Genomic DNA, 25,499 nt, shown 5'->3' with positions numbered 1-25,499 from the left:
TAAGATTCACGTGTGGAGGAGAAATAAAATATTTTTTGGACAAGCAAGTGCTAAAGGAATTTGTTACCATTACACTAGCCTCACGAGAGGTCCTTAAGAAAATGTTAACCATAGAAACGAAAGAAAAAAATACCTACTACCATAAAAACACAAGCTTTTAGCTCACAGACACTAATAAAGCAACTCCACAGCTGAGACTACAAAGCAACCAGCTAACACCATCACAACAGAATCAAAGCTTCAGATATCAAAATTAACCTGGAATGTACACAGTCTAAAAGCCCCACTTAAAAGGTACAGAGTGGCAAGTTGAATAATAAAATAAGACCCAATCTTCTGTTGTCTTCAAGACCCATCTCACATGTAATGGTATCCATAGGCTCAAAGTAAAGAGATGGAGAAAGATCTATTATGAAAATAGAAAACAAAAGAGAGCATGGGTCACTATTTTTGTATTTGCTAAAACAGACTTTAAACCAAGAACAATCTAAAAGGGCAAAGAAGGTCATTACATAATGATTAAGGGTTCAATTCAACAAGAAGACTTAACAACATAAATATGTATTTTTTGTGTATATATACACACAAATACATTATACATTTATATATACACACACATAATATATACAGAGAGAGAGAGAGGAAGAGAGAGAGAGAGTATATGTATAGTAACACCCGTATTCATGAAATCTGGAAAAAAATCAGGAAAGAAATCTATCAACAGAGTAAACCCACAACCTGTAGAATGAGAAAATATTTGCAACCTATGCATCTGACAACGGTCTAATATCCAGAATCTGTAGGGAACTTTAACAATTGAACAAGCAAAAAATAATAATAATAATAACCCAATTAAAAAGTGGGCAAAGGATGCAAATGGACACTTCTCAAAAGAAGGTATACAGGTGGCCAACAAACATATGAACACATGTTCCATATCACTAATCATCAGAGAAATGTCAAACAAAACCACAATGAGATACTATCTCACACCAGTCAGAATACCTATTATTAGAAAGTCAAAAATAACAGATGTTGGTGAAGCTGTGGAGAAGAGAAAATACTTATATGCTGTTGATGGGAATGTAAATTAGTTTACTCACTGTGGAAAGCACTTTGAAGATTTTTCAAAGAACTAAAAATAGAACTATCATTAAACCCAGCAATCCCATTATGGGGCATATATCCAAAAGAAAATGGATTGTTCTACTGAAAAGAAGACCCATGTGCTCACATGTTGATCGCAGCACTATTCACAATTGCAAAGACATGGTATTAATCTAGATGCCCATCAAGAGTGGATTGGATAAGGAAAATGTGGCATATACACACCATACAACACTATGCAGCCATAAAAAGAACAAAATCATGTCCTTTTTAGCAACATGGATGCAGCTGGAAACCTTTATCCTAAACAAATTAATGAAGAAACAGAAAACAAAATACCATTCTCATTTATAATTGGGAGCTAAACTTTGGGTATACATAGACATAAAGGTGGGAATGACAGGCGCTGGAGACTACAAGCAGGGAGAGGGAGGGAGGAGGGCAAAGGCTGAAAAACTACTCATTGGGTACAATGCTCACTACCTAGGTAATGGGTTCAATCGTACACCAAACCTCAGCATCACACAATATACCCTTGTAACAAACCTGCACATGTATCCCCTGAATCTAAAATAAGAGTTGAAATTTTCAAAAAAGAAAACTTCTCAACCTGATAAAGTGCATCTTTGAAAGTACTATAATATCGTAATCATGTTGAGAGTAGAAATGCATCCCTGCTAAGTTCCGAAACACGTCAAGGATGACTTCTGGCATCACTTCTGTTCAATACTGCACTAGAGTTTCTAGCCGAGAACATAGGCAAGAGAAATAAAATAAAAGGTATCAAAGTTATAAAAGTGAAGCCATCTTTATTTACAGATGACATTGTTGTCTATTTAGGAAATCCTGTGATACGTACAAAAAAGTAGTAAGATGAATAAGATTAGAAAATTTGATAAAAGTACACAAATATCATTTTCCCATGTACTTTTAGTGAACAATTAGAAAGTGATTGAAATAATACTATAATAGCACCACAAATATAAAATTATTCAGATAACTCTCACAATAGTTGTGCAGAATTAGTGTACTGAAAACTATAATACATTGCTCAGATAAACACATAAAAATGGCAAAATATGCCATGTTTATGTTAAGTATCATTTCTCTCCAAGTTGATCTTTAGATTCCAAGGAATTCCAATTGAAATCTCCACAGTCTTTTATTTATTTAATTTTAGAAATTAAAACTGTGACTCTAAAATCCATATGAAAATGCAGAAGAACCAAGGATATCAAAGTATCTTTGAAAAAAAAATGAACAAAATTGGAGGAATTTATACAACCCGACTTCAAGACTTATTGTAAAGGCACAGTAATCAAAACAGTGCAGTATTGACATAAAGAGATACAAAGAATTCAAGGCCAGGCGCAGTGGTTTACACCTGTAATCCCAGCACTTTGGGAGGCTGAGGCGGGCAGATCAGGAGGTCAAGAGATCGAGACCATCCTGGCCAACATGGTGAAATCCCGTCTCTACTAAAAATACAAAAATCAGTTGGATGTGGTGGCACATACCTGTAATCCCAGCTACTTGGGAGACTGAGGCAGCAGAATCACTGGAACCCAGGAGGCAGAGGTTACAGTCAGCCAAGACTGGGCCATTGTACTCTAGCCTGGGGAACAAGAGTAAAATTCCATCTCAAAAAAAAAAAAAATTCAATGGGACAGACAGAATACAGAGTCCAGACAGACTCACACATATACAGTCAACTGATTTTTTTTAAGTTGCAAAGATAATCCAGTGGAAAAAGATTATATGTACAACAAATAGTTCTGAAACAATTACATGCCTATATGCAAAAAATAAAATTTGACCCTCACATGACATATAAAAACAAACTCAAAACGGATCATAGATATAAATATGAAACCTAAAACTGTAAGACTTATTGAAAACAAGAGGAAAACCTTTGTGACCTTGATTTAAGCAAATATTTATTAGATGTGCAACACAAAGTGTATAATCTATAAATAAAGAAAATAACACATTGGATTTCATAGAAAATAAGGACTTCTGCTCTTAGATACTGTTTAGAGAATGAAAAGATAAGCCACAGTCTGGGAGAAACTATTTGCAAGTATGTAATAAAGGATTTGTATTCAATATACAAAATACCCTCAAAACTAAATAACAAGAAAACAGCTCATTAAAAACAGGCAAAAATTTCAAATAGATACTTCACTAAAGATGCATGAGTAGCAAATAGGCACACAAAAACATGCCCATCATCATTAATCATTAGGTAAATGCAAATTAAAATGACAAGGAGATACCTGTACACACTTATTAGAACGTCTAAAATTAAAAAGATTTAGCATAGCAAGTATTAGTGAGGATATGGAGAATCCTGAATTGTCATACACTCATGTGGGAATCTAAACTGATCAAAATACATTAGAAATATGGCAGTTTCTTAAAAATTCAACACACACCATATGACTGAGCAATCACTCTCCTGGGTATTTGTCTTAGAGAAATAAAAACAGATCTCTGTAAAAAGACTTACACCCAAATGCTCATGAAAGTGTATTTTCTAATAGCCAACAACTGGAAAATGACTGAGCAACCAAGAGTTGAACTATCAATTTCAATACACACAGCAACATGGATGACCCTTGCATCATGTTGAGTGAAATAGGCAACAGGGAAAAATAGTACATACTGTATGATACCATTTATACAAACGTTTCATAAAATAATCTGATGTGACAAGAGGCAGAATGGAGTTTGCAGGGAAAGAGAGGGTTTGGAAAATGATAAGAGGGAGATAAACAGGGAGAGGGAAATTCAGGAGGTAATAGATGTGTTCATTATCTTTATTGCGGTAATGGTTCCATCAGTGTGCATTCATGCCTGTGTGTATACACATGCATATATATATACCCACCTATATATACATACATGTATCAAATATATATAATTATTTACACACATACATATATATCAGAATTTATATTGTACAATTTAATTCATTCGGTTTATTGTACATCAATATTTCAACAAAACTGCTTAATGAAATTGCACAATTCTCTGCCATTTAAACATTGTACACAAATAAAATTGTCCTTTTCTTACTAATGCAAGATTATTATTAAGCATGTTAACCACATTTTAGGGCCATAATGTACAGATAATGTCAACATCTCTAAACTTAATTAGCACTGCTTACCCACACAAATGCCCCTGTTTATCAAATTATTGCTATAAAACTGTCATAGAAATAGAACTCTTATTCAGTTGTTAAGTCAACCAAAGATTAGAGAAAGATGTGTTGTGAAAATACAAGCTCTGAGGCCAAACTTAGGTTCAAATTCCGACTCTGCTACTCACCGGCTGTGGATCCCAGAAAACTTATTTAACTCAAGCATCAGTTTCCTCATCCTTAAGTGAAACTATCAATGACTAGTTCAAAGGTTTGGTTGAGAGGATAAATAAAATATTGTATACAAAAGGTAGAGGACACAGTAGATACTCCAAATTTTTTTTCATTTACTTCTTCATTGTATTAGATAAATTGACACTAGCTCTGTGCTGACAAACCCCAAATCTCAATCAATAAATGAAACAGATAATAATTGAAGTATCCAACTGGGAGGCTGTATGTTTTTTGGGTTTCTGCCATTTCCAATACAAGACACACTCCAGATAGCCACGTGGAGAGAGGTAATGGAGGGTGTTATAAGAGGTTTCTATGGCAGACTTGGAAGTGACAGACATAATTTCTACCTATATTCACTTCACTGGAACACAATCCTATGGTCATAACTGTAGGGTAGTTTGAGAAAGCAGATTAGCTCTGTGCACTGGCAGTAGAAATTAAATTTTGGTGCACAGCTAGCATGCTTCTGCCACATTCCCTGTGTAAATTAAGAAGGAAGGTCTAAGGAACACTCAGATGAGCTTCAGTGTATAGCCTTAGTAAAATCTAAGTGTGTGTTGTGTAGAGCTTATATTAGGGTTGTATTCCAGAGAGCTTGGGGTGCTGGCATATGAATTATTATCATGTGATATGTTATCACTCTAAATACTAATGCTTACAAGGCTATAGTAATCATCATCATTGTGAACATCATCATCAGCTACCATTTATTGAATGCCAACTTTCCCACAAGATTTGAACTATGCATTTCACCAATATTATTTCATTAATTTATACTTTCAAGTGGAGAATTCTTAGGGACAGAAGTCGTTCCTTACTTGTTTGTTAGTCTGTCTGCTTGTTTTCCTGCAAGTTTTTTAGTATCAAATACAGCATAAGCAGATTATGATTAATTCAAAAGAATGAATATTAGAAACAGAATGTCTTAAATAACCCTAGGAAATCCATCTCAGTCTTTCTAGAGTCCCAAGCATAAATATATGCACACCTTTTTAAAAAATGTATCTTAAAATGTATTAATATGGGCTTATCAATATCAGTAATACATGTCTGGCAGCTATGCTTCTCAGGATTGAATAAATTACATCTTCCGACAAATTTGCATCTAAAGAATCTGATTCTTAGAAGACAGTGGCTTATTCACAGAATTATTTGTGTGTAACTCATCAGTTATTCATGCAATCACTGGATATTCACTGCTGATTCTCCCTGAACTACACATTCTTTTACTGAAAAAGGAAGATGTTTTCCTTTTAAATCTGGTGTATACAACAATGAAAACAAAATAAGATTCTACACAAATGTGCATGCTAATTGCTGGTTAAGTTACTGGTTTATGTTAATTCAGGTCATTCCAGCATTGTGAATGTTTCTTTAATCTAGATTCTCTTTAATGAGAGTCATGTTTACAATGGCATTTCTCCCTGACAGATCCAGAATATGTCTATCTTATATAAAAAACTTAAATGTAAACTGGATTTTAAAAGGATGGGCAGTCAAATTTAGTGCAATATGAAAGAAGATTAATAAAAACAATTAAAATTATTCTTTCACCTGCCTAGATATATTGCCTGTGAAATTAAAGGTCAAATCCTAATCTTGTTATTTCTTTTAAAACAATTTTACTTAATGTAGTCTGTCAAGAACATTTATGTATCTGGAGAACTTAGAATAATACATAATTACCAGAAATTTCTTGAAAGGGTAAAATGTCTTGAAGGGTAAAATTAAAATGCTTGAAGGTAAACTCTTAAATACGATATTTCTAGACATAAATATCTGGAGTATGTCTCTTCTCAAAATTTATACAATAATATGTTAATTTTTGTTAGTTATTGGGATATTCTGTATCTCCCCCTTTTACCACTATGCTGGTAGATAGTTGACCAGGGTTGATGTACTATCATTAGTTCCTACTGTATATAGATATATATATTTTCTGTTTTGCACTAACTACTCTTGAATTCCTTCATTATTTGTTTTTCACTACAAATAGTTATTTCCAACCTGTTACAATTATTTCAATACAGTTTTTAACCAAGTATTGAAAAATGTGAAAAGTCACTTCACTCAAATGAATTAATTTGATAATTTAATGAAGAAAAGGGTTATGAATGGCTTACATGTCATACTTATTGTTTTCAATTTTACCTTGAAGACAGAGAGGATCTTCTGAAAAAAATTTAAGCAGCGGAGTAAAATAGATACCTTATCGTTTTAGGAGTTTGATAAAACTTAGGGGCTAGACGTAGTGATAATGTGGAAGAAAGAGATACAGAGTGACTTAAATATTAATATTTCTGCCTTCAGTATCTAGGTATGTGGTGGAATCAACAATTACCAGTGGAAAGACTGACTGGATGGAAGACGGCCTGTTTGGTTTGTGATGGTGAATTTGTGAGTGCTATATGTATCTTTCTGGTGGAGACATTATTCGTGCAAAAATGTTGGTTTAAAATTCAGCATCAACCAGTCTCATCTCCTGAAATTCTCCCCTTTCCTGGTTTTTGTACCACTGTTTCCCTGGGTTTCCTTCCACCTGCCTGTTGGGGCTCTTCCTCACTGACCAGTAGCAGGCATGGTAGACTAGATTCCTGGGTTCCTGACTGCAGGCCCTTTCTCTTCAGAGATGTCATCACCTCAGCTACCAGCTTGGGGGCATGAAAATCACAACTTAGGAGGGGTAGTAAGAAAACCTCGGGGCAGAGAAGTAGAAAACAAACAGGCTAGAGTGAAGTTATGGAAGTTTCTGGTGAAATTTTTAAAAAATCAGTTGTCACTAGCTAAAAATTTTATTTAGAGATCAAGGAAATACGAATTACAAAGGGCCTTTTTGTTGAGAAAATTAGACGTCTTTTATCAGAACAAAGCCAAATTGCAATGCGCAAGGCTCAAGCCATATGACAATGGGTAGAAGAACAAACGAGGAAGAGGGGATGAAGACAAGAAGAGGAAACAGCATGTGTAGATTAATAAATAAACAAGTTTTGGTGCTTTATTGCACAGTAGGATGAGTATGGCTAACAATATTATATTTTATATTTACAAACAGCTAGAAGAGAGGATTTTGAATGGTCTCACCATAAAAAAAATGATAAATGTATGAGGCAATAGATATGCTAAATACTCTGACTTGATAATTATACAATGTATATGCACGTACTAAAACATCACACCATACTCCATAAATATATGGAATTATCATGTATCAGTTTAAAAATTAATTTTTAAAAGAATGCCAGGGAATAAAAGAAGGGGGTAAAATAGAAGCTAAATCCATTGTATTCCAATATTTACATCTTTAATGAAAACTGTTAAATAAAACATAAAGCAAAACTTTCAGTGAAAAGCATTTAAGGTTAAGACCCTTTCATTTTAATGGATTGGCTATTATAAAGAAAAACTAGTCAGGGTGTTTTCAAATATCTTTCTTCAGTTTTTTCATTTGTTTTTGTTTAGCATGAAAAAGAAAGCTCCCCATTTATTAAACCTGATGAGGGATGGGTTTTAAAATTTGGATACAAGTTATATTATATCATACACATTTCTATTAAATAATAGGGTATATCCTGACACCACAATATATTCTCAGAGCAGTTCAGGTCAATTGGGTTTCATTAATACATATTGATGATCTATTGAGAGACAATTTTTATGCTAGGTATTGGGGATCGTTGATCCAAATAGGGATAGCTAAAGTCTCAAAAACATAACCTACATAATCTGAAAATTGTAATAGAATGTGGTAGTAACTAAGATAGTGGTAGGTGCAATGAGCATTGGCAACACTTAATCCAACCTAATGATTTAGGCAAGAGATATACTGAAGCCCACCTTGAAGGATCAATAAATATTAGCCAGAACAAGCAGAGAGAGGGAATTGAAGACAGGGAATAAAGTAGGAAAAAGTTACAAATCTATTACACAGCATGATGCATAAATGGCATTATATAAACAGCGCTTTGATTTACTGAGGCATAATGTACAAATTATGGTAGGAATGGCTGAAGAAGGTGAAACCATGTTTATGAAGAACCTTGTATGTCATTATAAACAAATAAACTTTATATGATAAATAATGGTCATTATTAAAGATTTTAAAGCACCAAAGTAGCATGGTTAGAGTTGCATTTTTAGAAGACCACTCCTGCTGCAATGAAGAGAAGGTAAAACTGAGGAAATGGAAAGAAGTTAGGAAGATAGTATAATAACCTGGAGATGAGACGATGAAGTCCTGATGGAGCCATATAATAGAAACGGAAACAGACAAAGGATTCAAGACCTACTCAGATAGTGGAAGAAGTCAACAGCGTTTGGTGATGGATTGAAGGTGACTGGTGAGTGCAGAAGTGTAAGAAAACTCACAGGTGTCTGGTGTTAGTGACTTGGTGGATCATAGTGCCATGAATCCATATAGTATAACAGGAAATGAAATAAATTTGAATGGAGGTGAAAGGCAAATGATGGTGAATTTAATGCAGATCCATTAAGTTTGAGATAACTGTGGACATTTCGAGAAGATTTATCTAGTGGGCCTTTGGATTTACAAATCTTAAACTGATCTTAAACTGAGATCTGAGAGGTCAAGGCTGAAGATAAGGATTTAGAAGTTATCACCATTTTAATGTTACTTAAAACCATAAGACTGGATAAGGCTGCACTATTAATACAGAATAAATTTATGTCTTTCATCTTTACCATTCAAAATGCGCTGAGTTCTTTCTTCTTTCACAACTGTGCTTCATTTTAAAATGCATGCATACTTTTGATAGCACATGTGAAAGTATTTCTCCAAAATTGACCTCATTGGTTTCGTTCTCAGCAAATTCACCTGGGCCACTCAACATGGCTTTTATAGTGGGTGATGTTAATGCATATTCTCTTTTTACAATGAATTCATGGCCAATAGATGATATCAATTTGACATACACGGCACCAGGGCCTTCACAGCCACCACAGGTTTTCTCCTCTCCATCCATTTTGTTCTTACGAAATTCTACTTTGCTTCCCCAGGAATTTTAGTAGTTGCTCACCAGTCCCGCAGTCATTGCAAGCCAGGTCCCCGTGTACCGCCGCACCCCTTATTCCAGGGCTGCCCCCCACCACCCTCTATGCTTCATTTTAATGGGATTTTACCTGTCTGACGATTTTGTGGTCTCGAAGGAGCGCTGCCATTTTGATGTAACTAGAGAATCGGAAACTCTTGGATAGGAACCCTATCTGTCCGTGGTTTCCAATTTCCCGTTCTCACCAACATGTTTGCTAATTTAACCAGCTTTGAGTCAGCTTCTCCAAAAGTAGCTATATTTTTCTGTGCTGCTTCTTTAGTAAGGACTACCATGCCACCCAGTACCAATAGGGTGCTTTTGAAAGCGAGCTCCCAAGGCCTGGGTAACTTGTCTGTACTAGTTTCCTGTGGCTGCTGATACAAATTACTACAGACTTGATGGCTTAAAACAACACAAATTTTTTAATCGTACAGCTCCGGAGGTCAGTCTAAAACCAGTTTACCTGGGCTAAAATCAAGATGTTAGCAGACCGGTGTTCCATTTGGAAGACTCTAGAGGAGAATCCTTTTCTTACTTTTTCTAGTTTCCAGAGACCACCTATATTCTTCTGTTGATGACCCCCTTCCTCCATCTTCAACGTGCATGATTTCAACCTCTGTTTCCATCATCCCATCTTTTTCTTCTGCCTTTGACTTTCTTGACGGCTTCCTATAAGTACCTTATGTTTACAATTGGGCCAACTGGGGTAACTCGGAAACCGAGGATAACCTTCCCACTTCAAGATCCTTTATTATATCTGCAAAGTTCCTTTTTGCCAGGTATTAGAACTCGGACATCTTTTCATGGCCATTATTCGGTGATCAAATGAGCACAGCTGACATGCTCTGGCTTGCAGTAGTGCTTACAGGTGCTATGAGAATACAAATAAGGTAACCAGCCATAGGCTATTTAAACAACATTTCAAAATCTCTTAACTAAAAACAAGCATATGAATAACAATAGCGAAAAGAAGTGCTATCAGTTTTTCTCAGACAATATCTTTTGTTTTCAAGTAACTATAAGAATTAGAATATAAATTTCATAGCCAAAGTACCAGACATTTATCATTTAAAAAAAATCTCCGCATCAAATCCTCCTTATTCACCACTCCCTGATTTATTTTGAGGAATCACCTGTCTTCAATTATGTATTCTTGTGGAAGTGTCATAAACCAGGTGCCCACCCTCCATCCTGAAAGTCAAGAAACCAAATGTTGCTTCTTTTTGTCCTGGTATAAATAGCCAGGGAGTCAGTGCCTCTGTGAAGTTTGGCCAAGCAAATAAATACTCAGCCCTGTGATTTTGAATCTTGATTCAGTAATGGAAGGTGAGAAAGATCTGGCATTTGCTCAAGTTGACTGTGCAGCACCAAACCAAACTGCTGTCTTTCCTGCTTCCTAACCCATTGGTATTGCCTCAAATCCTGCCTGTTTCCAAGACTGCTTTCCAGTCCTGACTTTAATTCTGGAAGCTTTCAGTATTTTTCTAATAAATTATTTTCACTTAAGTTAGCCAAATTTGGTTTCTGTCACCTACAGTCAGAAAACCCTAACAATAGCAGTGTTACGTCGATATTATTGTTGCTGGATTAAATCTACCATAACAATTTTGTAAGAAAATTGATTTTCCACTTGAAGTAATTTTATTCACTGAATTCATCTAATTTGAGTTAGGGCTTGACAATTATACTGCCCTTCTTATTTATGCGATGTCATTGGAAAAATCTATGGGTTAAATGTGGATAGACACCAGGAATAAGCTCTAGTATTCCATAGTAGAGTAGGGGAACTATATAGTTTAATTTATTGTATATTTCAAAAGAGCTAGAAGAATTTTAATGCTGCCAACATGAAGAAAAGATAAATGTTTGAGGTGAGGGATATCCCAATTACCCTGATTTGATCATTATGCATTGTATATATGTATCAAATTATTGCATATACCTGCAAAATATGTGCAACTATGATTTATCAATTTAAAAATTAGAAAAGAAAATCTATTAATTAAACATATTTACAAATCTGGAAAGGCAAATTTTCCAAACGATGAAAGCTATTATCACATATCAGTATTTTGCCTTTTCAGGGAATCCGATTTGAAGTGTCCCTATAATTCTTTTTTTTTTTTTTTTTGAGAAAGAGTCTCACTCTGTCACCCAGGCTGGAGTGCAGTGGTGTGATCTCGGCTCACTGCAGTCTCCACCTCCCAGGTTCAAGTGATTCTCCTGTCTCAGCCTCCCGAGTAGCTGGGATTACAGGTGTCTACCACCAACCCAGCTAATTTTTGAATTTTTAGTAGAGACAGGTTTTCCCCATGTTGTCCAGGCTGGTGTTGAACTCCTGACCTCAAGTGATCCACGCGCCTCGGCCTCGCAAAGTGCTGGGATTAGAGGTATGAGTCACTGAGCCAGGCCCCTATAGTAATTCTTGAATTGTCTGAGAATATCTTTTAGATCATTGTTAAAGCGTTGGTGCTCATGGTATTACAATGCTGAGAATTTACCTCCATTTAGTGGTTTCAGTTAATTGTTATTTTCTTTAATGGAAAATCACTCAGTGAAATTGCAGGAAAGAGGTTATTTATCTGAGTCATATTTTTATGAAAACTGTTTTTCACTTCCTTACATTTTTAGGAGTGTTGTCTTTAAAAGGATATTCTATTAATATTTATAATTAGACATCACACAAAACAGATGCTAAATCTTATGCTATAACTTCTGGATAAAATTACATAAATATTATATACTTTTTGTCATAATGTTCCCTCAGGGAGCTGTAGAACAAAGGGCATTCTCCATGAAGATGCCATTTCTTTTTTGAATAAAAGGAAATAATAAGACAGTGATTAACCACGATTATTTTAACTATTGTAACGTTCGCAATTAAGTGGGCAGCGCAGGAGCTCAACAAATACTTAATTGATTTACTTTTTTCTCTCCTTGACCCACATCGCAATTCACCCACTCACGCCACTATCCCTGTTCTGACTTTGAAACCAAATGGATTGTCCGTTTTCAGTTTGTGGAAGCGTGATGCTAAGCCTGTGTGGAGGGGCCTGGCTTCCAAGTGTACTTGGGGTGGATCTTGGGGAGTTTACCGAGGGCACAGGTCCGCAGATAAGATGCGTTTCGCTTTTTGAATTACCTCTTGGCCAGTACGAAGATGAACTGGTGGGATATATATTGTGTCATCCAACCCGGGAAAGTTGGTGTGGAGGTGAGGAAACAATTCTGAGGGATAACGGTTTGAAAGTAGTGGCGCTGGGTACGAACATGGGTCCCTGAGAGTCTGAGACTTTCTATTGCCCCTATCAACTTGCTAACGATTACTTCTTCAAAAATTCTCCTAGGGACCCTGAGGAGGGACGGCAGAGGTCAGCAAACCTTCTGCCCGCCAACTTGATTTCGTGTGATACAAAGTGTCATGAGTTCTACTTTCCTCCCTTAAAAAGACAAGATTAGGAACAACGGCTGGCAAGAGAGGAGGGGAAAGCTTAATTCTCCAACGATGCTGCGCAAGGGAACCAATGGGTCACGCCCACTCGCGGGTGGCCGCCTCTCTGTTCCACCCCGGGAATGCTGGGCTTTCCCCTCGGTCTGGGGCGAGCGCACTTCCCACCCGGATACTGGGCGGGCAGCACCCGCAGGTCAGCAGTGCGTTCCGGGAGGCGCCGGCGCCTCCTCGCGGCCTGGGCGCACGTGCCTGGGCTGGGGCCGGAGCCGGCGGTCGCGCCGCGCCGTAGTAGCTGCGGCGGGTGTGAGCGGCTGGCTCCGGGCCGCGGCCGCCGCCCTCCCGCCGGCTCCGGTGGTTGGGCGGAGGAAGCGCGGGACTCCTCCTCCCCACCGTATTAACATGCACCCAGGGGCGGGTGACCAGCCCAGCCTTGCCGCCTCAGCCCGCCGCGTCCCGGCGCTCAGCCTCCGCTCCAGAGGCGAGCGCTGCGCTTCGGGCGCCGCAATCTCGAGGACACGGCCTCGCGGACACCTTCCGCCTCGGGGAATCGGCAGCATCGGCGGCGCGAGCGGCCGCCGCCGCCTCGGCTCCTGTCTCGAGTCCTTTCCGTCACCTCGCTGAGAGCCGGTCCCGGTCGCGGGGACATCTCTCTCGTCCTTCCTCCGAGGCTCGTGGGACCCACGGACGGACGCAGCCAGCGAGGACCGGACTGCGGGACGCGGCCAGGTAACGCCGGGCTGCGCCGCGGGGCTGAGGCGCGCGCGGCGGCGGCGGCGGCGGCCGCGGCGCGCTGGGTGGCTCCTGGCCGCTGCCTGCCGCGCGGTCGCCGCTTCCCTAGCCCGCGGAGGGGCTGCAGGCTGGGCTCCCCGGGCCGCCGGCTCGAGAGTCCGCGCTCCCTACCTTTCCAGCCGCCCGGGGTGCACTCTCGGGCCTTCCGGGTAACCTGGGGTCTCGGGGGCGAGCGCGTCCTCTCCGGCCGTGCAGTCCTCGCGGCTCCCCACGGGGACCCAGGCAGGGGAAAGATTTATAATTGCGACAGGGTCCCGGAAGGGGGAGGGGAGGAGAACACCGGTCCCCTGTCCCCGTCATGTCCACCGGTCAAATTCACACCCTCACCCCACCGCGGATTCACCTTGCAGGGGAGGAGGGGGCTGCTCCCCGCGGGGGATTTCTCGTCAGGCTCCTGGGTGGTTTGCAAAGCAAGTTGTTGCACTTGCTTTTTGGGTGACATTTTGGCATTGTGGAAAAGGACCAACTCCCCCGTGCGTTTGTAAGAGAAAGCTAAAGAAACAGAGACACAAAGAGAGACAGGCAGAGAGAGAGAGAGAGAAAGAGAGAAATGGGGTCCGAGGAGGAGGTCTCTGGAGAGTCGCCCCCTGCCCGCGGCCAAGGCCAATTCCCGGAGAATCGCGGGGCAGGCGGGAAGACCCTACATTCAGCGAATTGAATGCGCCGGGTTGGAACCGAGGCCAAACAGGGACCTCTCCTCGAGGCTGGGCGAGATAACAAATTGCACTTTCATTGAGGGGCGGCTGCAGCTGCTAGAGGCACCTTCGGAGGGCCAGCCGCGATGAAGACCCTGCATTCAGGACTTGGGCTGCTGCGCTTTTTGCGGAAGGCGCGCTGTCCCCGCCTCGCTGGGTGGCACCGGGAGGCCGTGGGAAGGGGTGGCCCGGCTCGGCTGCCGGTGCCGGAGACACTGAGTGCCTGTGTCCGAGTGCCGCGCTCGCCCCCGGTTGCAGGGCTTGCCTCCAGCCCGACCGTCGCGCTGCGGCATTTTCTGCTAGAGAAGGGGAGGATGTGCGGAGGGGAAGGGGTTGAAGGTAGCCAGGCGGCAAGGAGTGGGACGCTGGGTGGGAGATGTTACGTCTTTTGTGGATCCAGGCGAGACTCCTCACTCCTTACTCCTGACACAGTGAGACTGACTCCCGGTCGTGGGAGGTGAATGCTCCCTGCCTCCTTCCATAACACGTGAAGTTAGGGAATTACGAGGGAAGACATATAATAAAAGTACCAGTTAAAGACAGATCTTTAGCTTTTATGGTCTTCGTGAATGACTTCGTAGAAGGTGAGGATAGATCCGTCTAAGATGTAGACACGGAGATGAGAAATGCTTAGGACTAGGGAAGCGATTTTAGGACCTGAGGCAAACATCCTGCAAATTATTTTTTACCCTGAAAGAGCTGTTCCAAAAGGAACAGCCTTTTGACTGTTATTTATAGCACAATTTCAGTTCAGGAAGCGACCTTCTATTGGCCTAGGTCACTTTGCATATAAAGCAATACTTTTTATTCCTTGAATAAAACTTGAATGGAAATGACATGGAGGCAAGAAATTTTACAAGTATCCTAATTTATCTCATGCCAGAAGAATAAAGTTTTCTTTAAATGTTTAAAAGGAAACTCAAGCCTATAAAGAAATAATGAATATGTCTATGCAAAATGCATGATTTTAAAAAATTTAAGTTATAAAAGCTACCCTTGGTTCAGAAAATTCATACTCTGGCATGAAACAAGAAAGTTCATAGAAATCAGGTGTCAATAGCCCTGTTCTTAATTTCCTTTGGATTTAGTACTTAAAGTTGTTTCAGTGGTTAGTCCCTTGAAATATCCCTCGTTCCTGATCTAAAATTCTGTGAATTTAAAAAAAATTATTTTACTTAAGAGAAAATGTTAGTTACCTTGTGTGAGTAAAGAAGAATGTACTTGCATACAAAGATATTTTTTACTTTATAGCTATCTATTTCTCTCTGTATTTCATTCTAAGATTAGTTTGCAAATATAATACTTTATCTCAAACATTACAGGCAACATAAATATGGACAAAATGAACTGGTTAACATTCTTTTAAATATGTCAAAATAATTTTCTGACAAAGCTTGTTAAATATCACAAGCAATTGTGCTTGGGGGAAATAGTGAGTATATGAGTTTTCCCTAGGAGGGAATTTTCGTGGTTTAGCATCTTTAATTTCTCCATCAACATAAACTTTGTTCTGCCAGGACTAAACACTCAATAAAAGCATATTAGTGATTAGTGAAAGCAAATGGAGACAAGACCTTCTTTCCAAAATATTATGTAGCCCATATAGAGAAATAGCCTAAAACTAATTGTAGTGTTCTACTTTTTAAATCCTTCTAAGCTTAAGTGTCCTATTCAACCCAATTTGGGAATAGAAACTGCATGCACTTTGAGTTAACTCCATTAAATATGTGTGCCTTTGTTCCATATAGCCATTTAGATTGATTTTTTAAAATATAAAATTAAAACTTGGTGGAGGGGAACTTGTTTTAAAAAGTACTCATTTTACTGAATATGAGCAATATTCACTAATATGCAGCAAAGTCATAGTTTCATCTACAGCTTAATTGAGAAGAATACCATATTATTTGAATATCAACTCTTTCAGAAACAAAGAATTCAGTGTTTTGATTTTGATCTTATAATATTTCAAATTCAGAAATAATAGTAAAATGGTATCTAATGTGTATTTCTATAGTGAAATTTCTATGATCAACTCAAATTCATGTTACCTTCATGATCATTCCCACAAATTGTTCCACTGTTTATCAGAGGAGAGGGAATTGTTTTCCTCTTAGGAAGCATCCAATTAAAATCTACTTTTATGTAGATTTCATCTCTATAGAAATCACACTTACCTCTCTTTTCTTAAATTAAGAAAACGATACAATTGTAGGTTCTTTTGTTTCTTTTCTCTTTTTCCATTGGTAATTATATTTCCCCTACTATAGGAACACCATTGAAATAAGAAGACTAAAAAGACTCTTGAAAAACCTGAACACGTTTCCCCAATCCTCACTTCTCATATTTATAATCTATGCCTATGTCTGTGGTATGCTGGTCTTTTTGTACACTTTTTTTTATTTTAAATAACCACTGTCACAAAAAGATGCTTTACTAGCATTGTAGAAAAATCTTTGTTGCTGTTGAAACACTCGAATGTTTCAAAAACATCCCATGTCTTGAGCTGTTTTATTTCCTAAGATCCTAAGTGCTACTAGTTCTCTATTTTCAGAGAGTAATGACTACAGTGTCCCTCAAAAGATGTTTTTTCTTTTTTTTAAATTTTAATCATGAGAATTTGTAGCTTGATTCTTGTTACTGCCCAATGGAGGTGACTTTCTCTAGTTGTGTTGTCTATCAGGAATTGCCAAAGATGTTGTTCCTAGGAAGATCTAAAACATTGCATTACCACAGAGGAGGAGTTAGAAATAGTCTTCTGACATTCATTTTAATCTATCAGACGCCCACAGATAACTGATTGTATGAGATACCAGGTACCAGTTCTTTTGCTTCTAAGATATATCTATTTAGCTTATACAATACTGTATATTGTATATTTGCTACACCTTTCCTTGTAACCCTGCAAAACACACACCTACAGAGCAAAACATGTGATTGAGAACAAGAAAAAATGGGGTATGACTATAAGGCAGTTAAAAAGGTGAATGACATCCGTTTGAGGTCTTCTGTTCTTTAGTCTGATTGTACAGAGGTTGGTATTGCATAGGAGATGTGTTGACCCAACCCATTTCCCATCCTTCTCTCTAGTAAACGGTGGGGTTTACTAGACAGATAGCTGTTGTATAAGTGAGAAACAGGGTTATCTGCATCCATTATTGACTTAAGATTTTTTCTGGTTGCTTTATTATTTTCTCCCTCCTGTAGGAGTTAATGATTACTGGGTAACAAGTAACATCCCACTTAGAAAAACCAGCTCATGCAAGAGGAAGCCCTCTGGATCTATATCCACAGATTTTTGACTCAGATCCTTGGTCTTTTTCTTCGATAGACAACCAGCATAGCTGGGATGTGATTGTCCCATTGGATGTCTAATTGTGAACTAGATATCAATGTTCTGAATATTTTATGAAGATGTAAACCATCTTCCTCCCTCTCCCTAGGATTTGCCAGAAACCAAACTGTTCATTTTCATATTATCATGGTTTGCTCGTCTGTGGCCATTGACAATTTCTCTATCTTCTCTCAATGTTTTCTTGTCAGATTTGTAAGCAGCAACACAACAGCAAACCACAAAGTGTGTGGTTTGGAACTGCTCAATCTTGCCAGGTTTTCTTAGTATTCAGCAGAGTGGTGGTCTTGCTGAAGCCATGGATAAGCTTTTGGATGAGGAGACATTGTGCTGTGACTTGCTTATCTCCCTAGCCTTGCATCTGAATCTCTGCACTAGGAGGGCTCAGATACATATAAATGGCTCCCTCCGGCAGCTTGTGGGAAGGTCTCTCTGGGCACATTTCCAGCTTTGCTGCTTTACTCTGGTGACACGGTTTTAGCTAATTTGAAAACATCTGCTAGAGTAACTTGCTGTTTTAATTCTACTACTGGAGAGCATTTATGAGTATGTGATAGGAGGACTGGCACTAACCCTCATTCTAACCTCATGATTATGCCCTTTCCCTGGATACCCCTTCTTTCTTGGTTTCAATTTCAGTAGAAACCAGTGTGAAGTCTATTTCTGGACTGCAAATTTCCCTGCTAGATATCACTAAGATTTCTTTACAAAACACATGCTGCAGTTTCAGAGGAAAATGGCATTTTGATCTTGTCTCAGACTTTGCAAACAACTATTCTTTGATATGATTCATCATACTATACTAGCAAAAAGACAAGGCACATTCACTCCCTTCAAAGCTATTTTTGTGTAGGCATTAACCCAGAAGGCAAAGTCACCTTTTCATCCTTTCAAATGAGGATGCGCTTTCCATTTAGAGTTTGGGAGGGTCAGCAGGGGAATCTTTAAGTGGTAATGCATTTGGAAGTCTTTCGTGTGAATCCTTGCCTAGGCAGTTCAGATAAGACTCATTTGATTGTAGAGCTTCTATGGAGCAGGCTAAGAAATCTTTCCCCCTCTCCTTGGAATTCTGTTTCTTACATTGTTCCCTCTTTCCTAGACGTCAGCTGAAAAGTCATTTAATCAGGGAAGCTCTCCAATTGAATGCTGTTATAGCACTTTATTCCTTTTTCATGGTCCTTTTACGGTCAATAATGATGTGTTGACTTGTGAGTGTCACATTGCTTTCCTGACTGAACTGTGCATTCCATGAGATCCAGAACTAAATATAGAGTGTTCACCAAATATCACTGATGCCTAGCACAGCACCTGGCAGTTAATAAATGGTGGGTAAACATTGGTTGAGTGAATGAATGAACAAGTGAATGCACATCTGTATTCTTAGTGCATAAGGGCCGTAACTCTGAGGATGGTGTTGCACAGCTTTTGCATGGCACTCCTTTGCAATGTCAGATGCTGTGTTCTTTGGTCCTAAGTTTACTCTGTTAGTACCTGGTAAACACTGGGCTGATCCCAGCCTGAACATAATGTGATGGGCTACGCAGTGCTACATTTCCCAACTAGGCAACATGCAGTCTGCTGGCAAGCAGAGGTAAGGTTTTGAAATAAAATAAGGATTTCGAAAAAGAAGGAAACAAAAAATAAACTCCTGTTCCCTCTTCCTCCTCCTTATTCAAAATTAACATATGAGTAGATTAATTGCCTTACTTTATTCCAACCCTTTAAGGCTTAGCATAAACTTCTTTCCTACCCCTCACCTCTTACATTGAGTACTCCTTTCTGTGCCTCCACTGAGTCTCATAGGTATTTATAACTTAGTTTCATTTTCCGTTTTCTGTGTATATGCCTGTCTCCCTCTAGGAGACCAGAAGCTCAAGGGAGACCAGAGACAGTGGCCCCTGTATGGTTTGTAAGTGGAAGAAAGCAAAAGTTCACTGAGGCCTCAAAGAATAAATCAGATCACAGGGATGAGGGGGAAAGTGTCGTGGGAAGCAGAGAAGCAGCTACAACTGCCTTTCTTGCTTGAGGCTGATCTCTATGTAGGTACGTAGATGTGGAGTGGCTCTCACAGGGGAGACTGGAATCTAACATCTTTACTGATGTGGAATCACAGCCTTCTAGGTATTTTCATGAATTTTTTATACTAGTTTTGTTTCTGGCCAGACATGTAGTGTATTCTGTTCTACTATCTGCTTCTGAACTACTCGAATGATGTAGTGAGGTGGGCCAGCCTGGGGGATACGCTAACCTTCCATGTGGCACCCAGCTATAGATACCACATCTACTGTTCAGCTTTGAATGGCCTGCGAGGAATGGTGAGATGGAATGTGAACATGAACCATGTTTTTATAAACTATGGTGCACAATAATTTCCCTAGCATGTGTTTTATAGATAATTTAAAACACTGCTTTGATGATACGAATCCTAAGGGATCTTGATGATAGGTGTCAGGTATTTTTGGTATGTATATATCCAGCCTTTCCAAGTATGGGCAAACAAAAAATATTTGTAACATCTCCTGGGTACTCATTACTGTGGAGAATATAGAAGTGCAAGACCTAGTTCAACTCCTTGGGCAACTTGAAATGTAATAAAAAGAATAAGATTAAAATGTAGGAAAAAATTAGTAATAATGGGTTACAGAATGAAACTGGTGCTCAAATGTACTTATTTTGGGCTGTAGGAATAGGGGCTCAACAGAGAATGAGATCATTGTGGAATGCTTCCAAAAGGGAAGATCTGAAGCTAGATCTTCATGGATTGGTAAGACTTACATAGGAAGAAGGACTGGCTTTCAGATAGAGAAAACATTTGCACAGACATGGAGGTGCAAATGAACTTGGCATGTTCCTGGTCCAGAAAATGGTTCCTCCTCCAGTTCCTCCACTTTAATTAGACCTGGAGATGAATTTGATTGAGAGGGTCATTAATGGCTATACAAGAATGTTTAGATTTGATAGGAACCACTGACAGATTCTGAATAGGCAGTTACAGGAAGAAGTGGCCTCTTGGACTGATAGGGGAGATGAGTCTAACACCAGGCTGGGACAGACAGAAGCATGAAGAGGCTGTTTGAGTGAGGCTTACATTGGGAATCAAGTCCAGGGAAGTAGAAATGGGAGTAAGTATTTTGAAAAATTTTCAAGCAATGTTTGACTCTTTCCTTTCTCGTTTACTCTGTAATGGTGTCACACATTCTTTTTAATTCTTTATTATTCATTAAAAATTCCTGTGAAATATTTCAGTGACACCAAACAATTAAATAATATTATAAACCCCTTTGTGTCCACCACCCAGATGGTAAATCATTGCACACACTGTTGAGACTTCAGCATACTCTTCATGTCTTCCCTCAGAGGGACTTTGCCCACTGAGCTTTGTGTCTATTATTCTCACGCATGCACTTCCTTATTGTTTGCTATGTATGTATGTGTACCTGAGCAATATAGTCTTGTTTTGCTGTTTTTAGACTATAAGTAGTAACAATACTCTTTGTGGTCTTCTTTACATTACTGTAATTGTTCAGTATTTTGTTGACATGTAGATCTGATTTATCCATTTTTACTGACACATGGTATTCCCTTGTAGAACTGTATCATGATGAAGGTATCAATCTTTGTTTTTGGACATTTAAGATGTTTCCAAATAAGGCTGCTGTGAACATTCGTGTGTACATCTCCTTGTGCTAACGAAGGGGACTCTGATTAGGGTGTCTCCTAAGGAGGGGGATTGCAGTAGGGTAATATTTGTATCTTCACATCCAGCAGATAATGCAAATTACCAAAAATGGTTGTACCTATTTATGATCCCAACAGCAATCTATAAGAATACCTTTTGTTTTATATCCTTGTTAACACTTGGTGATACATTTTATTTTTGGCCAGTCTTACGGATATGAAATGATATCTCATTTTAGTTTTAATTTGTTCCATGTCTCCCAGTAATATTGATGATTTATTCCCTCTCTTTATTAATATTCTGGTTGCTGTGGATTCCTTATTCATACATGTTCCCCACTCTCCTGCTTCTTTTTGTTAAACTCATTGATTTGTAAGAGCTATTTATATATTCTGGATACCAGACTTTTGTTCTGTAATATGTGTTTCAGTTATCTTCACCCAACTGGTGGCTTGTCTTCTCATTTTTATGATGTCTCTGGGTGAAAAGATTATGTTTAAATTTTAAGATAGTTGCTTTTTAAATTATCTTTATGATACCAATAAGGTGTTTGAGAAACATTTTCTAATTCTGAAATGATAAAGATATTACCATTTAGTTCTTCAAGACTTATATCCATAGTTATTTTATCAAGCCTTTAATTACATACGAAATGTAGGCAAAACACCCATCTTCTCTTAGTCTTAATTTCTTATTCATTACAATAGAGTGCAAGGTGGTTGTACTGTACGAGTTCTGCTGCTGCTGCTGCTTGACTTAAGGACTTCATCATTTTATGCCTGGAATACATGGCAGCCTCTTAATGGGACTTCTAATCTCTAGGATCTGATTAAACTCACATCAAAATGTACTTTTCTAAAATGCTCTTCAGGTCATCGTGAAACTCCTCAAACTTTGTCCTGGAACCCCCCATAAGAGGAACAATCCCATTTGCTAGTATTCCCCTGCCTACTCCAGATCCGAGTCTGCCTAGAACATGGTTGGCCTTTAGATGTGTCAGTGGGACAAGTGTGTGAAGGCACAATTGGCTCTTATTATTGCTTAGCCTCATTTCCTAATGATCGCTTGCATCAGCCTCCACCATGACCACTCCCGTTTGTCAGGGCTCTGCTATTCCAGCCATTTTTCCTCTTTGTTTATTTTCATGTACTCAAGTTCCGTCTACTTGATGAACTGTTAACAGTGGATGCTCCCAGAGACTAGGACAAGGAACCTCAGGAGTTTTCTTTCCCTTTCTGTCCTTCTATCTGGTTGATTGTTTTACCAGGAGCAATAATTTCTTTTAAAATAATTGTTTTAAAGCCCTTTGTAGCCTTCAAGGCCCAGCCAAATCTCACCGCTCACAGCACACATTTTATGACTACTCAGTTGAGGGTAAACTCTTCTCTGAATTCCAGTTGCATTTATCTGGATTACTTACTTCATTATAACATTCACATTTTTAACATTTTATGTGAATATTCTGATACTTTAAGCTCCTTTAAGTTGTGAATTAGCTGATGGTTTTTGCATGTCTCGTAGGCCTGAGCCCAGTAGCTAGCAGAGTGACTTTTCAAGGGGTAGCAGATGCTTTCTTGATGAATGGTAATTAGTTATTAGAGAGGGAATAGGGTGAATAGAGATTTGGAGTATAAAGATATTGGGAATAGTGACATTACTGGAACATCTAAGTGCTTGGAATAGGAAACTGATTTGTAGTAATTGAGCTATATTTTGGTTATATTGATTTTCGAGATGATATTGGACATAGCCCATAAGCAACTTGGAAAATATTAAACCTAAATTTATGAAATGATACCATTTGAGGTGCTAATTAAAGAGTTACCTGTTAGAAGATAGTCAACAGATTCATGATACTAGTAGTCACTTCTGTGTTCCAGATAGGAAGTGTTACTGCCTTCACAAAACAGATTCCACTATCGTGATTCATCTAACTAGCTAGACGACTTTGGACAAATTAATTTTACTGAGTCCAGTTTTCTCATCTGAAAAATAAGGATAATTTGCCTTACATATGAAAGTTTTTGAAAGGCCTAAATGAGTCACCTCATGTGAAGTATCTAGTTCAAAGTTGGGTTCATGGTGAGCAATTAGTAAGTGCTATTAACCATACTGTATATTTTTTTCTGCAAAAACCAATCTGCCAACCATCTTTTTACATCAAAGTATTACCAAGTAAAGAATTTAAAATTTACTTGTCTAGTCATGATATATTTTTCTTCTCCTGCTGAAAAATCCCTGTCTTATTATTTCATGTTCCTTTATCATTCATTTGATGACACTGACAGCAACTTGCTGAACAAGTTTAAGAATAGCTGATACTTACTGAGCAACCTAGTCTTTGTACTCATGCAGGATACAGCTCTCAGTATTGCATTGCATGTAGGCTCTATGTGCTCTTCCTATAGCGAGTAGAGGCTCATAGTCCCTCAGCCCAGTCCTGCCTTATACGGCACCATATGCTGTGAAGAGATTACAAAAGAAATCAAAATCATGACTCTCCCCAAGGAAGATTAAATTGTGTTGATGAGAAGATATTCTCATGAAACAATTCAGTGCATCTGTAGCAGCATTCAAAATGTAAGTTTTAATTTATTCTGCTCAGAATACATATTAAGGTGGCATGGGCTATGGGAAAAAAATATGAAGACAGAGCACAGAAAAGCAGTCATGTCTCGATCCTTAAAGAGGAGCCTCTCCCTCATGGTCACAGTGGGCTCTAAGTTAGCTGCACACCGGCAGGTGGAGCGCACCTGTCTTCCAATTACATTCACCTTCTCTGCCATCTGGGGCTTATCTTCTGCCTCTCTATTGTGTGTGTTTAGTTAACCCAGTTTCTTTCCTTAGAAAAAGGATCAGTAGCTGAGCACATGTGCAAAATATAACTTGATTGATTAGGTGGGAACATTCCACTGGTTTAACTAAGGGAAAGATTTCTGTGCAGTTATATCCAGGTTATTTGGATTTTGTAGTTTTATTAATCTGTTACAGTAACACGTATTTCACATCTTTGTGGTTTAGGTTTAAAACCTAGAATAAAAAAACAAAAAGCTTTCTCTCATATCCTTATTTTCTCATGGATCCCTTTTGGGTAGACATATTGACATATCTAAAGTGACTTGAGTTGCTCCAAAGAGAGCTGATAAGCACATATTTAATACAATTTAAATATTGGCAATACCAACTTACAGATAGGTTGTGTTCCAAAGGTGTATTTGTAAGCTGAATATGTTTGGACACTGAACAGTATTTTCCCATGGAAATTGTGCTACACGGCAGTGACTGCCTTCTAACTTAACGACTTCTAGAGTCTTTTGACACATTTTCTACAAACCAAATAGTATTACTCTAATGAAAACCATGTTTAGGACCCTCTATTTATGAAAAAATGAATTCCAAATTTTAACCAGAAACACATGCCATCCCTTCTGCTGCAGAAACAGAACTCCCTGGCTCTGCCAATGGTTGGTGCTAGATGATGCTGAGCCATCAGCAGCTCCTACTGCACGGGTGTGCCTTGATCCAGGAACAGAACCGGTGAGGGGATGTAGGAGCAAACAGAGCTTATTCATGGCCAGTAATAATTGCTAAATAGCTACATTTATGTCAGCTTCCCTTTATTTGACTACTGGAACAAAGGAAGGGAAGGATAGTTCAGTTGTCCTTCTGTTCAGTTATCCTTATGTTCTGCATTGAGAACCAAGATATGTAGACTATTTATAAATCAGATTTCAGTAAGTTAGGAGTTACAGGCAGAAATGTATTGTTTTCAACTTTGGCAGTTTTTGCCAAATTTTTCTATGCATTTCACATTCTGAAGATGTTCACTATTAGAGAATGGCCATTATCAATCCATTCATTCATTCCTTCACTTATTTGTTCAACTAAAAACCAATTTATTGAATGACTACTATGTGTCAAGCACTATTCTAGGTGCTTTGAGTTCAGCCCCGAGCAAGAACATCAACAAAAGACAAAGGCGTGCCCTTGTGGAGCCAT

At 38.7% G+C, this 25,499-nt stretch overlaps 1 protein-coding gene across 9 annotated transcripts in view; it reads left to right on the top strand.

Annotated features, from left to right (window-relative positions):
• The first annotated feature begins 13,409 nt into the window (after window positions 1-13,409).
• DLGAP1 (DLG associated protein 1) overlaps window positions 13,410-25,499 on the top strand; it is a 961,867-nt gene continuing 949,777 nt past the window's right edge. For all 9 annotated transcript variants that reach the window (XM_074022767.1, XM_045378186.2, XM_045378189.2 and 6 more), the window contains exon 1: window positions 13,410-13,714. The gene's annotated coding sequence lies outside the window, so the exon portion shown is untranslated. The remainder of the gene's footprint in view (window positions 13,715-25,499) is intronic.

Source organism: Macaca fascicularis, chromosome 18 (assembly GCF_037993035.2).
Source record: "Macaca fascicularis isolate 582-1 chromosome 18, T2T-MFA8v1.1".
Classification (NCBI taxonomy): domain Eukaryota; kingdom Metazoa; phylum Chordata; class Mammalia; order Primates; family Cercopithecidae; genus Macaca; species Macaca fascicularis.
This window is presented reverse-complemented; position numbering and strand designations above follow the sequence as displayed.